The sequence below is a fragment of the Hirundo rustica genome, chromosome 6 (assembly GCF_015227805.2).
Source record: "Hirundo rustica isolate bHirRus1 chromosome 6, bHirRus1.pri.v3, whole genome shotgun sequence".
NCBI classification, from domain to species: Eukaryota; Metazoa; Chordata; class Aves; order Passeriformes; family Hirundinidae; genus Hirundo; species Hirundo rustica.
In genome coordinates, this window is record NC_053455.1 from 10,714,313 (window position 1) to 10,732,249 (window position 17,937).

The window sequence follows — 17,937 nt, forward strand, 5'->3', positions numbered from 1 at the left end:
TTTACCTCTAAAGGCCAGGCAGTTATTACAATGATATAATTTCTGCCACATTAATTAAATATAATGCCTGTTAGCCCCTTTATAGGGGTCTATAAATTTGTTGTAAACATATGCTGTAGATGGGCATTTGCAATGTGCAAATGTAATAAACGTTCAGTCAGCTTCCTCTCCTTGCAGAGCTGGGAGAGGTCAAATGATCACAGTGCCAGAAAAACCACGGGCATCCAAAGGTAAACTTAATCTTGCTTCTGTCACACATTATTTTATATACATATATATATACAGAGACCTGTGTTTCTGCCAGAGAGGAAGGCAGCACGAGCACGAGTTGGTGGCAGCAGGCAGGAGACATGGGACTGCTCTCACTGCCTCCAAGCTGCCAGACCCTCTGTTGGTGAACACAGACAATAAAGTCCCTCCGAGTCACTGCAGCTCAGCACAGTCCTTCACATGGCCTCTTCCAGCTGCAGGAGAGCCATGGTTGTGTTAACTTGCCTAAAGTCTGTATTTGCTGGAGATTCAAATGCTCACTTTACCCAGTATGAAAAAGGAGTAGGAGGGGAAACCAAAGAGGAAAGCAAAGCCCAGGGAACTAAAGCTGGGTAACGCCTTTTGCAGTCAGCCAGACCCAGACTTTGAGCAGCATCAGCAGACTTTCTGAGGCATCACATGAGAAAGCTGAGGAAGATGATCCCCATTCCTGTGCTCCCCTGGGAAGAGGAAGGCAGGGTGCTCAGTGGGCACTGCTTGCCTTGAAGTCCAAGTCCATCCATTTGAAAACTACAAAGGGACTTTGGAGGATTGACCTTTCTCTGCCCCCCCTCCACACTGGCTGCTCTATCAAGCACCAAGAGCCTGGTGCCCCCAGCCATGCAAGGTTTTTGCAGGTGTGTGGAGCAGGTTGTCCCTCCTGGAGCTGGCACAGGTCTCCAGAGCCGTTGACTCCCGAATTCTGCTCGTGGAGGGAGCCCGAGGGTGGTCTGCGGCACAGGCCGTTCACACTTCCATGCTGTACTTATTCTTGCTTTTTTTCACATAGCTCAGAAGGCAGGAGCAAGGGACAGCTGGTGACAGCTGAAACCAAAGGAGGGTCAGGGAAGGACACAGCAGAATTCAGCTACCTAGAAGAAATTTTAAATAAGCATCACCATCAGGAGCCCTTTTATCTTCTCAGAAACGTTAAAATAGTGACATATTCAAATTGTGAAAAACTGCAAAATTACTTTTGTTTGTGTGCTGTGTCTCCCATACAGACATTTCTGATCACATTCCCACTCACACAGCAAACCTCATGTCTTACGACAGAGTCCAGCTAAATCATGGCTTCACATGACACAGCTTGGGAGCTGCCTGGCACCCCATGCCATCCCTCTGAAGGGCTGCCCCTGGTGCAGGTCAGCAGCACTGGATAATCCTTTATGGTAAGCATCCATCTGCTACCACTTGCATAATGCAATCTTCACTGGTACAAATAACCCATGTCCATCAATACTTCCAACCACAGCCTGGTACCATGGGCAGCAGGAATGACCTCTCAAGTCTACTGGCTCACATCTGTCACCCAAGCTGTTGTTGGTGTCTTACACAGGTAATCGTGCCCCAAAACTCCTTAGGTCCTCATTCCTCCAAGGTACAGAAGACAGTGGAACAATTTTCTCTCAGGCTTTCAGGATGGGGAAAGAAGCTGTGCTTATGCATAAATTTGGCTGGGCATCTAGCAGCAAAACAGCATCATTCCAGCCCCTACCTCCAGAAGATGGCCAGCATGTATTTCTCCATCCAAGTTCCTGGCTAGGAGGTTGACAGGACACTGCTGGAGACCCATAAGGGGTTTGGATGCCGCTGCAGGCCTGGGTGCAGCCTCTGTGCAGGTGTGGGTGGGGAGGAAGGTCCAGGAGCCCATGGGGTAAGCACACCACCTGTCCTATGGCTCTGGCAGGGCACGGATCACACTGGGCAGCACAGAAGGTAGGACAAGTCTCCCCCATCTGGTACACCCCTCCCATTGTTAAACTAAAGGGGCCTCCAGCCCGAGGCTGTTTTACAGAGACAGGACCACCCAACCCATGGCATTGGGCTTCTGACTTCCAGGAGTGGGGCTGAAGGCATGGGTTTATTCACTTCACACCACCACAAATGGCAAAGCTCTCACCCAACACACAGCCTTCTTAAAAGGTGGAGACTGATCATTTAAAAACAGGAAATTAAAGTGACAGCTAGAGGAGACCTCTCCTTCACCCCTCTCCCTCCTTGGGAAGCTCCATTCCTGTATAAACATCTTCTGCCATTAACCTCTCTGGACAGGTTCTCCTCAAGCTGTGAGAGCAGAGACTTTCCTTCAAACTGAGTTTAGATGAGCAGAAGATAAATACAGCATTTTTCCTCAATTACATCAAACAATAATGGATTATCAGGACATGCCAGCAGCTTCTGGTAGCACGAAGGGGCAGTGCAAGGGTGGAGCTGGTGGTCTCTGACACCTGCTCTGCCAGGGGTCTCAGCTGTGCCAAAAAATGGGCAGCCCAGGCACATTTCTGCTGCAGGGGCAGCTGGTATCTAAGTTGGCCTCAAGGGCAAAGTGAAATGTAAATGCTCTGTGCTTCAAGCCAATGCTAAGGTTTTCCTCACTTTTAAGAATGCTTTTGACCAAAATGGTGAAAGATTCACTGTGTTGAGTGGTGTAACATCTGCACCTCCTGGCACAGCCTCTGTCCTGTCATACTGCCACATGTGCTTGCAAAGGTAACAATAACAATAAAAAATAAGCAGTACAGTGAAAATCTTTTTCCCTTATAAGGCCAGGAACAGTCTATATATCCATTTTCATTGATAGAGTGCTTGAGAAAGTTCCTGCCTGACCAGCAGGCAGGCAGGCTGCAAGGCACCATCTCTAAAATCCACAGCACAGAACTGGCCCAAGTCACTTCCAGCAAACTTCACATTTGGAGTGAAGGAGTGGAGAAAGGGAACTGGATAGCCAAAGGCTGAACATAATCCCTCAGCCTTTAGTTATAAAAGAGATGGGGAAACACTCTCCCAGACCCAAAATGGGACCGAGAAGAGGACTTGGAAGTAGTGCAGTTTTACCTTCACAAATGCCTTTCATTCTAAAGATGGAGGGGAAGAGTGAAGCAAGTGTGGTTTTATTACAAGGATTCATGACCAGAATACTGAAGAGATCTTTGGAGACCTTTGAGGGGCCCTGACCTCCATGGGTGGCTGTGCTCTTCACCTGGCTGTGCAGATTTGCATGGGGGACATCTCTCTAGCTGCTTCTCCTCTGGCAGAGGAAAACCAACAAATCTGTTGTCTGTGTCTGATGCAAAGGAGAAATCACTGGTAACAGGATGCTGTAGAAAACCTTCTCCCTACCAAGAGGGGCTGAGCCTGGCTCAGTTTCCAGCCAAGGGCAGCTGACATGACACCAGCTCTGGCCACCAGGACACCGTGCTAACCAAAAGGACATCACAGCAATGAGACTATTGATCTGACTCGCTTTGTGGTCCACAACTGATTCCTGACAGGAGCTGCCACATGGGAACCTGTCCACCACAGCAGAGGAAACAAACCCACCAAGGGTGAAGCCAGTGGGCAGAGCTCAGGGCGAGGCAAGCACTGGTCCTGCTCCCTGCTCACTCCCGTGGGAGAGGAGGTCAGGTCCTCACCTGCTCCTCACTCTGCTCACAGCTCAGTCCATAAGGGCAGCAGGACTGTGAGTACATCCCCACATCCTCCCACCCCCCAGCATCTGCCTGCTAAAACAGTTAAACCACCCAAACCAACCTGCCATGGTTTCAGTTTATCATGTACCACGTACAGATCTCTCACTGCTCGCTGGCTCTCATGATGTTTGCTTCCCTCAAAATGTCATCCTATAAAAAATACCTTATTCAGCAGGGGGAGGGAGTTTGATATTTTCTTCTGAGGCTTTGTGTTTGTTTTTCTTTTCACCAAGCAAAACCACTTTGGCCTTCTATAATGAGAAAAGTTTGATCCAGGGCCTTGAACTGCTGTTAAAGGCTCAAAAAGAGGGACTGTAGTTACCTTATTCCATCCCAGAAGGGCCTCTCTGTCTGTAAGGGTTGTGACTCTGCTATTTGACTGCATGACCTTACTCTGTCAATGAAAGGGACAGACCACTGCCTGCGCTTGTGCTCTTGCTGCTGTCGCCAGGGCACCCACTGAGTCTCCCATTCCAAACAAGATCTCCAGCCTCAGCAAGGCCCTTTCTTTGTACTATGAAAATGGCTGCTTATATGATTACTATTGCTGCTGACACTTCAGTGTGATGTGAAATTAAATGCTTGGTGTGGTACTGAACCATGGTTTTCAGGTTTTTAATTTAAATTAATAAAAACTGAGTAAAAACAGAAGAAAAGTTTGAAAGTCTGACATTTTTAGAAAAACAGGGAACTGTTCAGCTTTATTTTGCTTTACCTTTCAGCTGTTTCAATGTCATTAAATTGCATTTTTTTGTGGAGGAAACCCAGCCACTCCAGTTATGAGCTGTAAAGCTAAGAAAAATAAACAAGAAGAGTTTCACTTAGCCTTTATCTGTTGCCAAATCAGACGTGCCTTTTGCCTGAAGTGCAGTTACATTAGGACCGAGATGCCCATTGAAGGAGGATTTTCTCAACACCCTTGGCCACTGCCATCCCTTATGTCCTCAGACAGGATTCACTCCACTCACCTGGGAACACCTTGCTTTCAGTTTTGTCTGGTCCTGGATTTTCCCTTCCCCCATCAAAGGCAAAGCCTTGTTTGCACAATGGTTCATTTTGCAGCAAGGGCAAGCAGCTCAGGCAGCAAACCAGCCCCGCTGCGCTGTAGGACAGCTGCAAAGGTGGGGGGATCCCCCCAAAGTGGGGGGAACATGACACCATCCGGGAGTGATTCCCTCTTGGCTGTGGAGTCCTGCCCAGGGGGCTGGTATGTGTAGGACCACACCATGCTCACATCCCCCACCTCACAGCAGGTACTGTGCCCTCCCCATGCAGGACACACACAGAGGGGTGATGCTTTGAGTTTTGGAGTCCCTCCTGACTTACACCACCACCACTGATTTAGAGATTCCCGCAGGAGTGGCACTTGCATTTGGTTCCACATGATTACTGGGGTGGTGACAAGGGGCAGGATTTGGGCCTGTATTATGGTGTCATTATTTTGATAACAATTTCTGCTTAACAGACATTTTCCTCCTCTCTGCTGGGTGCAAACCTCACACAGAACCAAAATCTATCCAGATTTAATGCAGAAGTGCATTAAAATGCAAAACTATTTGTGCTTCACAGAAGGACCCTTTCCATGAGTACCTCTGATAGACATCAAGGGTAGTGCTCATTCTATTTTACAAAAACTCCCGTTACAGTAAGGGGAAGGGGGAGGCAGGGGGATGTTTTAAGTGATGTGGAAGCTGTTAAATGTTTTCACCAGGTCTGTCAGAAATTCACATCAGAACATTAAGTTGCAAAAAAACCACACACACACACCAAAGAATTCCTGCAATTGAGTTTCCAGGCCAACAAGTGCTGTCTTGCATGTGCCCAGCCATCAGGTACGAGCAGAGCCTGAACTGTCCAGGCAGTTTCTTGAATCAGACCCAAGTTCCTCTGCCTATAGTACTGCTGTCCAAACTGGGGATGAAGAGCAACTGAGACCTCTAGACATGATTACACACAAGTTACTGGAATTGTAGAGGGTGGATATTGCAGAAAGAAAGAAAAAAACAAGGGAAACCTGCCTGCACCCTGGTCTAAGCTCTGCCCAACAGCCACGTCTCCGTGGTTCAGGCTTTTCCCTGGTGCATGTTTCTTTCCTGCCTGTGTGGTCTGGGCGTGGCAGATGCACACAGGGGCTCAGCACTGATCCTGAGCACATCAGCACAGTCCAACGGCAGTGGCTCCAAAGGGAGAGTGACAAACATTATTGCTCAGCAATTAAAACTCAGTTCTCACCTGGCACACAGCTGGGAGATGGAGCAAGACAGGCTGCAGCTAAGGTTTAGCTGCCTTGGGATGCAGCTGTCAAGGGAGAGCACCCCATCACAAACAGGGCTTTCTGAGCCCTGTGTTGGGGCTGCAGACCCCAGCACTGCCAGTGTCCATAGCCAGCCCTGCAGGAGAAACCCCCAGGAGAGGCCTGGAAATGGGAAACAGCTCCGTGGAGAAGCTCTGCTCACACGTGCACAGCATGGATGTAACCCAACAGCAGCGCAATCAACAAAGAAACAGAAAAACAGCCATCTCAGGGTTCCTCAGAGAGAGAAGGAGAGCTGAGCCCACTTTTACCTGTTTAGTGAAGAAAAGAAAATCCAACTGCATTCCCTCTGCAACCAGCTACTCAACAGCTTCCTTCTGTTCCTTTGTTCTTTTGTTGTTCATTATGGACCTCCGTCTTTTTCTTGTTCTGACTGTCCAGGTTTTCCTCTCAGTATAATCAAGCACCCAGCTATCCTGAAACCATTTTCTTCTCTTCCTGGAGGAGAGAAATATTAAAGCACAGGTTTTCCTCCCTCAGTTCAACTCACCTCTCTACTTTCCACAGATGCCATTTCCCCTTACCTTAAATTTCTTCTGCGAAAAAAGTCCCTCAGAATAACTAATCCTCCTGCTTTCCCTCTCTGCCTCCCACCTCCTGTTTCTGGTTTCTTCCCTTTCATCTGGTTCCTCTCCACCAGCTGGTCTCTACATACACACAGCTCTCCCCTTCCTCCCCAGTCTCTCTTCACCCTAGCATCATTTTTCTTGCGCTAATTAGACCCTCGGTAAACATCTTCTCTGCCTCCCTTGCCCTTCACTCCCTTTCCATGACTTCCTAGCCCCCCTATCCTGGCATTTTCCCTTCTAGGGCTGCTTTTCATGCCCTGCTGGGATAAAGAGGCCGCTCAGTGCATCCAGAGGTCTGTGTGGGCTCTGGCAATCCCCGTTAAAACACCCTTGCTGCCGAATCTGCATCCCGCCGCTGCCGCCCTGCACAGCTCAGCACCAGCGAGGAGCCGCCGTGATGATGATCACCCCAGCCAGGGCTCGCTCTCTTAATTAAGAGGAGGAGGAGGTCAGATCATTACCGGCAGGTCAGGCCGCCAACGCCAGCTCAGCGAGCGCAGCCAGGCCGGCTGCCTTCCTCCCCCAGAGCCCCTGGCTTCGCATGAGAACTCCTCCGGGGAGCCCCAAATCACAACCAACACGGGCTGCCAGCACGGGCCGTGCATCTCTCCCTGCCGGGGGAGCAGAGCCACACGGGAGCATTTCGTCTCACAGCTGATGTTCGTGAGACTTGCCCTCCAGGACAAGTGTTCCAGCAGCAGCGTGACTTATAAACAGAGCCTTGCTCTGCATCCTGGTGGCACATTCCCAAGTCTCCAAATAGCACCGGTCACCGACAAATTGTATGATTCAGATGCCAAAGCCTAGGTGTCTGGGGTGGCTCTAGTTAAGAAGAGGAGAAAGGAGGGCTTGTGGCTCTTGAGGAGTCCAGCCCATTGCTGGGAGAGGTCAGAGGGTTTTGGTCTGCGTGCTTTTGTCAAAGCTGGACTGCAACAAAGTTTCCTCTCCCAAAAATGCCTTTGAACTGCTTTTCCCAGGGCTATTTTTCTCAGCACGGGATCCTCAGGCAAAGAATTCTGCAGCTGTCAGAAAACAAAATGCCTGCTAAGAAAACCAGTCCAGCTCGGTGTATTTTGTTTCAACGTCACTGTCATTCTTCCTCCTGATCATCACTGTTTGCCAGAGCAGCAAAAGCCCTACTACTGGACTAGACCCTGGGCTGAACATGGGAAGATGAACTCTCTGATACAAGGGGAATTGTCAAAGCAATTAGCTCCTGTTTGGAAATAATTTAGAACAAGAAAAGTAGATTTTTTTTTTAAGCATTGAAAACATTGAGCCATCACTTATCTGGGAGCAGCAGTGTGGCTCATACACATAAACCACCTGAGGACAGAGGATGGGAACACAAACACTGGGTTTTTGGAGCACTGCTTGTGACACGAAGACTTTGCCTCTTTCCAGGCTGCCCTAGAGACTCTAGAAAGAGCAGGTATCACTCTTAACAGGAGGTAACTGAGGAACCGGGTGTTGAGACATGTAAACACATGGCCAACTCCACCCAAGCATCACCCAAAGCCCACAGAGAAGAGCCCTGGCAGAAGGATTTGCCTCAGCTCATCACAGCCCCTCCTCAAACCACACGGAGCCCAGAGGGAGCCCCTGGCACCAAAATGCAGAGAAGGGCTCTGCTGAACACACATGAGAGCTGGCACAGGAACACCATTGTCCCTCTCCAGCCCTGCAGGGCCTTTCCAAGGACAAGGAGCCACCGCAGCTGCATCTCTGCACTGCAGCGCTTCCCGCTTGGAGGAACACCCGTTTGGGATGTGTTTGACCCCACGTGAACCCTCTCCCTCCTTCCCCTGCCAACTGCAAATGCGTCACTAAGGGATATTGCCAGAGCCAGCCCCGGTGAGAAGTCGGGTGCTTTTTATTGCAGAACGGATGAAAATGAGGCAGTGCGCACACAAAACTGTATCAAAAAGTATTTTGACAGGGATATAGTTATTCCCATTTTTTGCATCTAGCAGATTTTATTTTATATTAAACCAAAATTTTCAGTTTATTTTGAATTTTCTTTCTCTCTCTCCCCTCCCCTCCCACCGCTTGGATTTAGAAGCTGTGTTAGCAAATGCCACAAAGCAGCAGCAGTGCCATTAAGCTCCCCAAGAGCCTCCTTGCTGAGCTCACAGCACAGGCAGTGAATGAAGGGCTCCTTTAAACTGCTCTCTGTTTTTCTCTTTGCCTCCCACTCCCTACTCCCCAGGACACAGCATCCCCTGGGACCACTGAGCAAGCACAATCCATCTCCTCTTCCACAAATACTGAACTTCTGTCTCTGACAGGGGCAGATCCTCCAGGCTTGGGCTGCAACCCTTCAGCTGCCTCTGGGTTCTTGAAGGCTGAGGACCACACCAGCTCCTCCCCAGGTCAGGGTCAGCGATCCACACCTCAGCAAAGCTTTGCCTGGGCTGGGTTAGCCCAGCACATTGTCAGTCCCCTGGGATCTGCACCCCTGCCCACCTAAAATACTGTTCCTTTGCAGTGTTTGCCAGCTGCAGGATGGAACAGGCCTTGCTCACTCCAGCCATGGCATCACCCTCACCAGGTGTGAACACCAGCAGGCCCCCACAGTCCAAAACTGGTCCTGCTCAGGTAAAGCACAGGGGGCCTGGGTTATCCTGAGCACTGCAGCTGGCTGGGAGCTACGTGCCAGGGCCATGCCAGCTGTGGGAAGATGGGTAATCTCCAATGAACCATGAGGCTGGAGCAGCCCTGACAAACTCTATCTGATCGTGCAACAAGCCAGCCCATACAGTTTACTTGTCAGAATGTTTTAAGGCCACGTGGCTGTGCAGCAGGAGTTCCTGCTGTACCACTGCTCTGTAGCAAGGGGGTTGTGACAGCAGTGATCCAGGCTCCAGGAGCAGCAAACCAAGCTCATGACTCCCCTCTCATCCAGCTTCTGATGCTGGGGTCAGACAAATGTGCATCACGGCACGAAGCAAAAAGCAGCGGCATATTTTCACTGTGCTCGTTAATAAACAGTAGCAGCCACCCTGTCCAGCCAAAAAGGGAGAATTCTAAGACAGCAACAGGCTCCAGACAGGATTAACAGCACATATTCTGGAGATGAGGTACGGGTGCAAGAGGATGCAATAGAGACGAGACCAGCAGTGCTTTCCTGCTAACAGCAGTGATTCATCCAAGAGAGTTAACTAAGTAAAGTTTTCCCAGAAAAAACAGAGCAAGGTTTGTTCCTGTAATTCATTCCAAAACAGTTGGCTTTTAGCTTTCCATTGAGTACCAGCCATTTCCTCGTCCACTCTTTCCAGGAAAACCTTCAGAAAGGTTGAGGGGGAAGACGGAGGGATGACAAGAGAAGGCTGCTCAAGAATGTCTGCAAATTAATAAAAAACCAGTGTGGAATGCTCTTCTGTGACAAAACACGAACATCTGATTTTCCAAAGATTCCACTCTACTTTCTTGCTTTATTGATTTTTTAAGAGGTTTGGGTATATTCCCATTTGGCCATATTTCCAGGCAGCTGTAGTGTGAGTTTTACACATCCTCTCCCTGAGCCAGACCAAAACTTCCCTCCACCTCTGGCATGGAAATTGCTGTCACAGAGATGCAGGCAAGACACAGCTTCCCTTCCCATCCCTACTCCCGGTGTTGGGTGAGGGGCTGGTACCACTTTTAGAACCCCAAAGGCCAGAGCTGACCCTGGGCAGGTATGACCCGGAAGGGTTTAAAGGCTGGAAGCTCCAAAACTCAGCAATACAAGATCCAGGCATTGTGAGACAACTCCTGCCAGTCCTGGTGAAACAAGGGCAAACCCTGGCCACCACAACACCAGTCCTACCATGGAAGCAAGCATTTTAAAAGTGTTTGCAGCATTGTTAGGCTTTGGTTTGTGAAGGGAGGTAAATGGGTTTTCAAGGGGCTTTTTATACCTTTGTGAGCCTCTGCTACAAAAACAAAAGGAGGATACAAGAGCCCTGTTTCCGCCATCAGCAACGAAATGTTACACGGCTATGAAGCTGAGCCTGAGATTATAAAGTAAAACTAAGCTGAAATTTAGTACTTTTGCCTTAGGTCAAGAAGTTGCATTTTCAGTGGAACCTTAATTACTTCTTCCAGCTGTAGGTCTTAAATAAGCCTGTCTGTCAAAAACTCACAGATTGGGTTGAAGTGGAAATTTCTGTGTAACCAAATTTGAAGTAGATGAAATTAAAGAAAAATAAACCACAGAAGAAAAACAAAATGACATAATGTACTGAGCTGGAATTAATTTTGCTTTCTTGACAGCCTTCTGGAAGGGGTCACCAAGTCCCACATGCCCATGCCCAAGGTGTTGGGCAGGAGGAGAGGAGAGCCACAACAGTGTTAATGCAGTAAAAACACCTACCAAACGCTGAAGAAAGCCTAGAATAACTAAAGTCAAACTTCATTAGGTCACTCCTCAGTACAGCTGCATTTTATCATCTCCCAAGGTCAGTTTTCATGCGAGGGAGTGTCAAAGTCAGCAACTCACATTTTTTATTGATATGCCACCTTGCACCAGGTTTCATGTTAATTTAATGGGAGCAATTTCCAGCAGGGCAGGCGGCTGCTGTGGTGTTGCCTCCCTCACAGGGAGCCCTTAGTCCTGGTTGTGTCGACTCCAGAAACCAGCTTAGGGCAGAGCCAGGCTTTTTGGCCACCAAGAGCCATGGTAGGGTCCCACAGCCCCTCCAGCATGCTGCTCCACAGACTTCCCTGGGGACAATGACAAGCCTAAAACAGGGTGGACAGAGCTGCAAGAATGCCAAGAGTCACTGATGGAGCATTAGTCTGCTGCCAAAGCACATCCCCCTGAACCCCCTCAGGAGACTTGGCCTCAAACCCCAAATCCACATTTAGGGTAGGACTAGACTCCATCAGGTCACCTTCTTCCTTTCTTTTTCTCTAAACACAAGGAATGTGTTGTTCAGCCACTGTAAGAGTTGGGACAGCATTTGGCCCGGAAGAGAATGAACCTCTGCAGAGGAAGGGCCATGGGAGCAATCAGCTTGCAGCCAACAATCCATATCCAAAGGTGTGGGCGCTTCATAGCTACACCACACAGCTGCTGGCCAGCAGCCACCGCTGCTTGCCAACGCCGGCCTCACGACTGGCAAACCTGGAGCTTTCCTTCGGTGAAGGAATCCGGTCACCCACCCCTCTACCCCACACTTGGTCTGGCCCCTGGTCTGGAGCTTCCCCTGCCTCCATTTCAGCCCGGGCTCATTTCTGCTCGTTCTGTTGTGCCTGATCATGTGTAAGGAAGCAAAGATAATCAGATAACCACCACAGTCAAAAAAACAAACTAACAAAAAAACCCCCCACCTCGGGACTCACAGGTGAAGCCACACTGCATCACACACTGTCTCAAAACAGAGGGATGTGATAACAAACCATATCCAGACCAGCAAAGGAAACTGATCCCCCATTATCTCCAATATATTGAGTAAAATACAATCTCCCAGACCCTACGAAGACAAAGGGCTCCCTGCACTCACCTCCCCCCCCAGCCCAGGGAAGGACAAGAGAACAGACAACTTGTGACAGACAGCCTCGCCTCCCACCACACCGGCCTGCGCTCAAAGCACAGAGCAATCATCCCCGACATCTCCTGGAAGGAGAAGTGTCCAGGGCAGGCTCTTCTGCTGACGGCAGGAACATGCTTGTGCGTGTCATCCATCCCCCACCCACGCCTCTGCTTTGCCATCTCGGCAGTGCTCGGGAGTCCCTGGGGCTTTACCCCCCCTTTTCGGCGACATTCACTGACTGTCAAGTCCCGTCCTGTCTCCGCGCTGGGCGGGCAGCGAACAGGAGATGCTCTCGCACCTCGGGGTGCCATTGAGGGGTGAGCCGAGCCCTGGGCCAGCCGAGGCCGGGCCACCATCCCATCCCATCCCACCCCATCCCGTCGGCAGCCGTGCCATTGCCGGCCCGGCTGGCTCCCGTCCCCACGCCAGATCGCATTGCCCTCTAGCGGAGCTGGAGTCACAAAAAGCCTTCAGCAGCGGCCACAACGACGGGGGAAATTAGGAACGCCCCATCCCCCCCCCAAAAAAGAGACAATAGGAGCTCCAAATGCAGGCGATCAGCTCCCGAGCAGGCGTGCGGAGCCGGGTCCCACAGCAGCGCGGAGCCGCGGCGGGACGAAGCCCCCGGAGCCGCTGGCCGAGCAGTAAGAAATGCCAGCGCCAAGCGCTCGCTCCCGTGAAAAGCAACGGAGCCGTGGTGCAGCTCCCAGCCATCCCACGGGACAAGGCCGGGACATCCCACAAAGCGTTCGGCTCCCCTCCACGCTCGGGGCCGGAGCCTGGGTTATCAAAGGCTGCTGCACTCCGGATGAAAAAGAACAAGAGATGTCCCTCTTCCCCGGGGGCGTTTTACGTCTGCAGCCACCGAACTCTAAAATGCAGGTGCTTTTTGAAAGGGGAACAATCCAACTGTTCAGCTGGGGTGGTGGGTTCAAAGTGATGGCTCCAAGCTGCTCCAGACTCCCCAGCTCACTGCATCGCTCCCACATCCACCGAGGAGAGCGGGATCAATTATCTCCCTTGGAACAAGATTTCAAAGCATCTTGCAGGACCTGTGAACTATCAGGACAGCAGCTCATCCCTTCCAAAGGAGGGGCAGCACAGCTGGGAGGTGGTGGCCCTGCCAGTGGCAAACAGGCCACGGTTCAGTCCTGAAACACAGGAACCTGCAAAGCCTGGGGAACTGGAGCAGCTCTTTCACCCAGCAGCGATTTCAGCATGAATCCTTACCAGCTCCTACAGGACAGAGCCACAAGAGAAGCTTCCCAGGAAGACACAAAAAGCCAAGAGGCATCACTAACTGCTATGAAAGCTGCCCAACTTCCCAAGGGGTTGATTTTCCTTGGCAATCTGACTCCAAACCCGGTAAGGGAGGATCAGTGCAAGACCTGGCCTGCTTGTTCCATTAACTCCAAGGAACAAGCTAAACTCCTGACAGGGCTTGATGGAAAACCAACACAAATGTGAGGACAACTGAACTTTCAAACTACTCCTCCACTTAAAAATAGTTAAAGGTAAAAGAAACATTGCTATTTTTGCTTTACAGGTCAGCACAGACAATCCTGCGCCTCTGCTCCATAGAAGGATTCACCCACCCCAGGATGCCAACAGTCATACCAGGAGCTCAAGGCCATGCTGGGTCAGGGTATTGTCCCAGTTATCTGTGGAAAGATGGCCCAACCAGAGTACTTTGAGCCTCTTGCAGCCCCTCCTCAAGTGCTATTCAGCAACTTCTGTCTAAAGTTTCTGTTGTTCTGTGGTCTGCGGGGTTGGACAGCTGCCACTGCATGACTGCACCACCAAGTCATCCAGCTGGAGAGTTTGCTGAGGGGAAGCTCATCCAGGCTCAGATGCTGCAGGGAGCCTCCCAGGACTATGTCACTCTTGGGCACTCACACCCCCCACTCCCAATAAAGGCATCCTCCACACTCTTCCTGGGATGATTCTGGGCACCACCGGCCACTAGTCAAGGAAAGGTTTGTGGGTAGAAGTGTGTGGAACCTTGTGTCTCCTGGGAGTGTCACCTGGTCAGGATGCAGGTCAGCTGCACCCCAGCAGGCCACGAGGGCAGGGACCAGAGCAAAAGTCTTCTCCCTCTCTTGATCCACCTCAACCAAGAGGCTTCATACCCTCCCATTAGCTGACAGCCCTCAGTGAAGGAGTTCCACCAACACTCCATGAGGGTCAGGCACACAGCTGCTTTTTGAGTTTGATTTCTCCATCTGTGTTCCTTGCATCCATGGTTCAGGTACAAAAGCCATGCAGGTGAATTCTTGGTGCATTCTCTATGTGAGATTGGGCAAGAAAGAAAAGGAAAAGGATGTGGGTACACAAGAGGTGCTGTTCCTCCAAGCCTGGGTCAGTGGGTAACAGCCGATCCCTGCTGAGAGAAGAATCATGGGGGCAAACAGCACTCAGGTTGCCCCTGAAAACTGGGAGCAGATGCTGTGCACAACACTGGACGGAAGTGCACAATGCCCTTTAGCTGGGCATTGGGATGCAGCTGATCACTCACCCTTGGTGAGGATATACTGTTGGACTCTATGGGACATTTCACATGCCTCTCACACACAGGCCCGTTAGTCAGATCTTTCTCTTCCCCACTCTTCCAGCTTTATTCCTATCCTTTATGTACACATACTCCCAGATCCTCCCATCACCCAACAAACACCCACCCAGCAATGGCTTGTTTCACTCACACGATGGTCCCCACTGCTGGGCCAGCACTGCTCTTGCTGAGTGAGGGAGAAAGCAGAGAACCTTCTCCCCACATCAGGCAAGTCCATCCACAGGAAGAACAGCACCAACCTCTCCCCAGCTTCACCCTTCCTCCCTCCGTCCTTTCTTTCCAACTCCTTCACTTAACTCAGGTCAAAGCTGCTGTGCTCTGCGTGTTCCTCAATTGCCCAGGGCTGAACACATTGAAAAATTACTATATTTTACAATACATGTGAATAATAAAGAATAAATAATCCCTGATCTGCTCAGCCATTCTGCTAGAGCCAAACGGGGATGGAATTTACCTTCAAAAGTCCTGAGACACAGCATCCCAAGCACAAGATTTTTAAGAGGCCTGAATAGACAAGGATGGAATTCAGCAGATTTATGGGTTTTGGGACATTGAATCTAAATTTGGAATCAGGCAGTTGCCTTCCTGTTAGCCCTTAGCTATCCGCTTTCCCAGAAGTAGCTGTCTGTGTTTCCAAGACATTTGGCAACTTTTCTGCCTCTCACGTCATGACAACTTCCATTGGTTTCTATAAAAGGACTTCAAACAAAAGGAAAACACTATAGAAAGGTAGACCATCCCTTTTGATATGAGTTTCAGAGGACATAATCATTTACTCACCTCACAGATTAGAAGAACAGTGGTTTTAGTTCTAAGTGCACTTTCAGTGAAAAAAAAGCACATTTGATGAAAAGGTTTCAGACAATTTTTTTTCATTATTACTGATTACAAATTCCATATGTGTTCAACTGGTGCCAAGTTAGGTCTTCTAAACCTCTGACAGAGCCTTATTTCATCTGATCATTAGTTACAAAATTAGTTCTTTGGGAATACCATCTCCTTGGAGAATCAGACAAGTTGAGAAAATTTCCCTCTGGGGAATTACTGGTTTAATATTCAGATTCAATTCCCTTCTAAATTTCTGGTGTGCATCTCTAGTATATTGAGTAGAGAGTTGAAGACATTTAGTAGACTATCATCAACTTGAAATTCATGTTTTGTCTGGGAATGTGAAGGCTGAGCTGCTAGAAGTAGAAGCATATTCATCCCCAACTTGCTCTGAGCCGGTTCCCCCTTTCTGAAGCATTTTGCACATGCCACTTTACACGTAAAGCTAATTTGGCCATGCACAAGTGCTTTGCAGCACTGCTCCCCATGTGAACACAGCCATGCTCAGGTGCCAATGCCCCTAAGTCCCACTTTAGAAGTGCCCTTACATACATCCTGTTTCCCAGCCAGCATGAAGCAACTCAGTGATGGCCATCCAGCAAAAAGAGCAGAAGCCCACATTAGAGGAGTCCCTGATGCAACCTGCACCAGGAGTGCAGAGTGGTAGGAACAGGAAAAAATGTCTATTTAGACCTAAAAGCAGGCTGGACATGAGAGTGAAGTGTAGAACACACAGCTTCTGGAGGAGGGGAAGCATCACCCACTGGTGCCAGGGCACTCACTGGTGCCTCTGCAGAGGAAGAATTCCACTCCCTGGGGCTCTTAATCAGGCATTTAATATAATTGATCTTATTACACTAAGCATATTACTGTTAAGCCTTCAGCTGTTAATGTTCAGTTGCTGTTGGAAGGGTCAGACCCAGCCACAAATCAGCCTAAAAACGACACATCTGAAGCAGCAAGATGATACTTCTGAGAGTAATAATTACTCTGTCCACGGAGTCTCTGAATCAGCACAGCAACGACTCCTGAAAGCACTGACTAGTCATTGTGAGAGACCTTTGGGATGTCCCCCAAGGGCATCTCTCTGCAGACCTGCCTTCCTCCAGCCTCACACTTCAAACTGCCCATCCTGAGCTCTCCTGCTTCTTAAGCCCCAGCTCTGAATAACTTGGATAGGTCTGTTCTCCCATATCACACTGAACTTGCTATCATCAGGTTTCACAGAGCTTTCCAACCCCTATTCATTGCACAGGCTCTGCAATTCTCCATCCTCCAAAACACACACATTGGCCTCCAGCCCAGCTCTTACATCCTCCAGGGAAGCCAGAGACCACCTTCATCTTCCAAGGCAGAGAAACGTTCCCTGCAGGCAGCACTCAGCCCCCAGCAGAAAGCTTAACAAAACAAACTTCCCTCCAGCCCAAATCCCAGGACTGCTACTGAACATACCAGCAAAGATGGATACCCAAAACCAGCAGCTCCACTTTGGGATTCCCAAACCTTCCAGCTTCTAAGTGCCCTCGGTATCCAGCATGAACAGCTAACAGCAACCACCTGAAGGCCAGTCCTTAGGAGCTAGAGGTTGTTGGGGCTTTTTTGATGTCTAAATGAAAGCTTTAACCACTCACCTGGTGAGGAGTTCATCAGCCAAGGGGGTGTTTGTGGGTATTTGGGCAGCCACAGTGAACAAGGAGTCAGAGGCAACTGAGGTCTCTGGGCCTGGGTCTCTCCACCCAGCATCACGTGGAACCAGGCAGAAACCATGCTTGGTTGCATTCACACCATCTACTTTCCTTTGTGTCACAGGGTTTGGTTTTTTTCCAAGAGGTTTTAATATTGGTCAATACCTTACATACTATTTGTTTTAAAGGGACCTCATCTTGAATACCCTTTTTTGACATTATCAGCTGTGATTCCACAATGTAGAGAGGCTCAAATTATCTAATGTAAAAATCACCAGTGATCTCCAAAACTATGTATTTGAGAGTGTCTTTTAATTTCTTCATTTTCCTCAGCCTTTCTAGGGCAAAATTATGACCTTGAAGTTGAGAGATGGAATAGAATTTAAGATAAAAAGAGTCAAACATTAGCTTTCAAATACCAGGAATGAGGACCCAGGGCTCTAAAAGGATCCTTGAATATTTGGAACCAGAACAGTATTACAAGAGCCATCTGTGCTAAAATTATTCATCTCATTGTTTTTACACATGGGGTGGAAATCTATATTTGCAAAGTATTGCATGTGATTCAAGCACCCAAGAGGAACTGAAAGAGAAAAATTCAGCCCTGAAGATTTGATCTATTGAAAGTAAATAACTGAAAACTGGGTGTTTGCTGATTCATTCATTTGTGACCAACTCTGTCATTATCACTTACTTGATCTCCTTCTCTGCCATTCGTCTCTGTTTCACAGTGG

The 17,937-nt window shown here is 49.3% G+C and overlaps 1 long non-coding RNA gene across 1 annotated transcript; it reads right to left on the reverse strand.

Moving 5' to 3' along the window:
* Nucleotides 1-1,039: 1,039 nt before the first annotated feature.
* Nucleotides 1,040-17,081, reverse strand: LOC120754350 (uncharacterized). Its single transcript, XR_005701396.1, has 3 exons — nucleotides 16,971-17,081; nucleotides 6,288-6,474; nucleotides 1,040-1,121 (listed from the first exon to the last, which is right to left on the reverse strand). It is a non-coding gene; the product is annotated as an uncharacterized LOC120754350 (long non-coding RNA).
* Nucleotides 17,082-17,937: the final 856 nt, after the last annotated feature.